At 47.3% G+C, this 4,736-nt stretch overlaps 1 pseudogene; it reads left to right on the forward strand.

Annotated features, from left to right (window-relative positions):
* LOC122151603 overlaps nt 1–3,365 on the forward strand; it is a 5,623-nt pseudogene extending 2,258 nt beyond the window's left edge.
* Nucleotides 3,366–4,736: the final 1,371 nt, after the last annotated feature.

A 4,736-nucleotide genomic window follows, 5' to 3' on the forward strand; every position in this document is an offset into this window, starting at 1 on the left:
TTTCCTCTAGAAGTCAGGGAAGCAGCATTTAAGGAAATATAAGTTAAGAAAAGGTAATAATTGGCTTCAAAAAACAGCTGTGAAAGTTAAAATTATCTTGCACGATTTTTTCTGGTTGAAAATATTCTGATATCAAAGGAAAAAGCAACCATTTCCATGTATCACATGCACAGGATGCCCTACAGATCTCATTGTCCACAGGTGACTCACACGTCAGTATTCACAGATCCCACCCCTCCGCTCACACTGTTCCCTACTGACTGATTGATTCACGGATGAGCGTCGGGACTGAAAGCAGGAGTGGGTCCCCTTCCACCCCCACCACGTCATCAATCATCAGTGTCTCATGTCCTGCAGTTTAGGGGGCGATACGAGACCGTTCAAGAATTCCTTCATCAGTGACACTGCCTTTTGTTCCTGTCACAAAAGCAATTGTGTCCTTCTGTTGCTTTCCTTGTGTGGAGCCCATCTTGGATTCATTCGATCCAACCCGCTCCTGAGGTCGGTTCCTGCAGGATTCTTCTGCAATCTGGGAAGGTTTGTTTCACAAAAATCTTTAAAGCTTTATTCATAACTAATATTGATCTATGCAATAAATATATACCCATCAATGAAAACTTGTAACAACTGACATTATAAAACAAGGTGTCACCAATGTAAATTAGGAGCTCTGGTAGTGTAGTGCCTAAGGCACTTGACTGCTAACCAGGAGGCTGGCGGTTCAAACCCACCAGCCACTCCTCAGAAGGAAGGTTGGACAATCTACTTCCCTAGTGATACTGCCTCAGAAACCCAAGGAGGGGTTGCTATGAGTCAGGTCCGACTTGACAGCACATAACAATAACAACAACAATGTAAATCAAAATGACAAGGTGTGGATGCAAAACTGAGTACCAAACAGGATTATTGGAAAAACTCAGCTAACTAGCTTGGTGCGATTCAGTGAATCACTTTTACGTGGCCTACCTCACCGAGGTTTTATAAATCCCACAATAAGTGGGTGGGACTAATACACAAGGTGAGTGGGGGCCAGCAATGGGATTGACCAGCCTACCCCTGAGGGAAATAAGGTTCAGGGAACCCTTGTGCGGGTGGCTCATGCCAATAGTGTAATGCAAAGAAGTGCCCTGTGAGCACACACGCATGGGGGTTGTTCAGTTTGCCATCCACCAGGTAGAGAGACAGCCAATTCCAGAGGCCAGGGACCACAGTGACATCCCAGGAGAAGAGCCAGGAGCAGACCACATATTTTGGACCCAGGTCCCTGACTGAGAAGCAGGAGACAGAGAGAGTTGTAACGCCAGAGATGATCAGGAGGACTGACAAGCATAGCAGGATCCAGGGGCAGAGGAACGGCAGCAGCGGGGCCGGGAGACTGGTGTGAACAGGCTGCCTGGGCTTTCCAGGTCACCAGGCAAGGGCGCTGCAGATGGTGGCAGCCCACGGAGTGACAGAGCAGAGCTCCTCCAGGAGGGACACGTGCTGGCAGAGTGGGGCTGCCTCTGGGCACTTACTGTCAGAGAAAAACAGGAGCTTTCAACTCTTCCCTGGGAAGGGTAGATGCCAGGCGACGCACGGGGGGTCCAGAGGAGCCTGTCCTGAAGGGGCCCTGAGAGGCCGTGCGTGGCCGAGAAGAGCTGAGAGACCTGAAGTGCACTGAAGAAGGGAGACTTTGCCCACACAATTCCTGACCCCCGTCCCGAGTTGGAGCCTGTTTCTTCCCTGTAAACCCCGTAACTGTAAGTATGGTCTGTGAATTCTGGGGAACAACGTCAACAAACTATCAAAGCAGCAGAGAAGTGAGAGTGCTGTGGGAGGGAGGGCTCGTGTCAGAATTGGTAAGAAAGAAAGACAAGTGGGAGAGAGTGGGTATGTCTGGTCTCCACCTCATAGCACTAGCCTTGGGCTCGTGCTGCTGGTGACTCTCACCCCGTGTGAAGGTCAAGGAGGTCAGAGCCCTCCACGGTCCGCCATTTCACACTTGATTCAGAGAGCATGGTGGGTAAATGCACTTGTCTCTGCACCGGCTCAGCCAGGTTCAAGTCCCCACTGTGTCCCTAACCAGCATGTGGACTTAGACCAATCACTTAACCTCTTGGTGACTAAGTTTTCCTTTTCTTCACAATGAAAGTAATCCTAGTGCCTGACTCATAGGTTGCTGAAGAATAAAGTCACTACCATGGGTACAGTCTTCAGAGCTTACATTCCAAGGGTTCTTCAAAGGTTATGCATCCAATTCTAGGAAACTTCTTAGTGAAAGAACTTTAAGTCAATGTGTCTAAGTGAGAATTCATGGGAAGTGAAGAATAGTGGATTTCAGTGGACATGGTACATGTGGTCCACGTCTCATCTTCCCATGCAGGACCCTCTGACCTGAAGACACACATCACTCACTGGGAAATGATGGAGCAGCCATCATGACGTTGACATTGGCAATGATCTTCTTCTTACAGACAACAGTTGGGGCCCTGGGGAACTTCTCTCTTCTTCACCATTATGTCTTCCTCTCCTTCACTGGATGCAAGTTAAGGTCCACACACTTGATCCTCAGGCACCTGCCTGTAGCCAACTCCTTGACCATTCTCTGTAAAGGAGTCCCTAAGACAATGGAAGCTTTGGGGTGGAAATATTTCCTCAATGATTTTGAATGTAAATTTGTTTTGTTTGTTCATAGACTGGCAAGGGGAGTGTCTTTTGGCATCACCTGTCTTCTGAGTATCTTGCAGGCCATCATCATCAGCCCTGGGAACTCCAGGTGGGTGGAGCTGAAGACAAAGGCTCCCAAATACACTGGCTTCTCCCTTGTCCTGTGCTGGATCCTGCACATGCTAGTGAACATTATAGTTCCCATCTATGTGACTCGCAGTAGGAGCAATGAAACCATCGCAAACAACAAAGACTTTGGATGCTGTTCTTATGTTCCTCGTGACAAAACATCAAACTCACTGTTCGCGGCATTTTTGGCATCCCTTGATGTTGTTTCTTTAGGACTCATGTCTTTGGCCAGTGGCTCCATGGTTCTCATCCTCTACAGACACAAGCAGCAGGTCCAACACCTTCATGGAAACAATGTCTCCCCCAAGTCCTCTCCTGAGACCAGAGCCACACAAACCATCCTTGTCCTGGTGAGCACCTTTGTAACCTGTTTCACGCTCTCCATCATCTTAGATGCTTTTGTGGCTATTTTGGATCATCCCAGTTGGTGGCTGATGAACTTGAATGTCGTGACTTCTATGAGTTACCCAACGATCAGCCCCTTTGTCCTCATGGGCCGGGACTGCAGTGTCTCCAGGCTCTGCTTTGCCTGGATAAGGAAGACAAAATCCCCTCAGCTATCACACATAACAGGAGCTCTGGTAGCATAGTGCGTATGACACTTGACTGCTCACCAGAAGCCTGGCAGTTCAAACACACCAGCCACTCCTTGGAAGGAAGGTTGGACAATCTACTTCTACTTCTGTGGTGAATTGCTTGATGTGGCCCTTCTAGCCATTGTCCTCCATTTTGTGATGTTTTGTAAGTCCCATTATCCATGCCTGTTTGGGGTGGTGTGGTAGTTAAGGTCAGGTATCAACTTGGCTGGGCAGCTGGTAGTAGTCATTCCCTATAATGACTGGCAATCGACTCTGTGATGGGATTTAGGTTATTTCTGTTGTGGCAACACAGGTGGAATGTGTCTTGAGTCCTGCCTTGCTGGAGGGTATAATTCAAATCACCACCCTTAGCTTCCTTGAGGGTATACCTAGGAATCTCCTGGGAAGGTTCGCCCTCCTCTTGCTCGTGTTTTGTGTCTTGGCTCATCCTCATCTCACGCCTGGATTTGGGACAGCAGCCGTCATCTGATCTGCTGATCAAGGTTCATCAAACCCCAATAATTGGAAGGCTCCTCCAGACCCACTCATGGACCTGGGACTCGCCAGCCTGCCAGCCTCCACCTCACTACGCGAGACAAACCCTTGGGTGTCTGTGAGTTCTGTGAGGCGAAATACAGAACTCTAAGACAGGGGAAATTACTGGGAGGAGTAGGAGTTAATGTCTGAAATGATGGGGTGGCACAGTAGTTTGGATATGTGGGACATCTTTAACCTCCGCCTCATGGGGACCGGCCTTGTGCAGATCTTTCTGAGAGAAATTGTTCAAGCAACTTCTGTAATGATACTGCCTCGGAAACAGAAGGAGGGGTCGCTATGAGTCGGGTCCGACCTGATGGCACATAACAACAACAGCAACATCACAAATACCTAATGGTATGTTTCTGCCCCGGGTTCAGTTGTTTTTTTATACATCACACAGAATCCAAGCATACATGGAAAAATCACATCACAACGAAGCAGTGGTACACACACATGTACACATTTGCATGTATATAAATTTGTGTGTGTGCATGCATATTGACCAGATTATGTTTCTAACTCATCTACCCAAAATATTGGAAAATTTCCCAGTAAGAAATATAAAATTGGTACCAATTACAGAATTAATAAACTGCTTTAACCCTAAAGTCAATTATCCCTGACACTCATGGCACCATGCTAGCTGACCGGTTGGTAACAATTACATAGCATACATTTTTCTTTTTGCTGCCTTAGTCTGTCTGTTTTAGCTGTATTGTATTGCTTGAAGAACACATCCTCTTGAATATAGCCAAGAAATATTTGACTTTCTCAGGGTCAATTAGTATATTTATGTTTAATGTTGTTCTTGTTGTTGTTGTTAAGTGCCATCGAGTCGTTTCC

Source organism: Orycteropus afer, unplaced genomic scaffold (genome assembly GCF_000298275.1).
Source record: "Orycteropus afer afer isolate SDZICR_OR568_19922 unplaced genomic scaffold, OryAfe1.0 scaffold00610, whole genome shotgun sequence".
Classification (NCBI taxonomy): Eukaryota; Metazoa; Chordata; class Mammalia; order Tubulidentata; family Orycteropodidae; genus Orycteropus; species Orycteropus afer.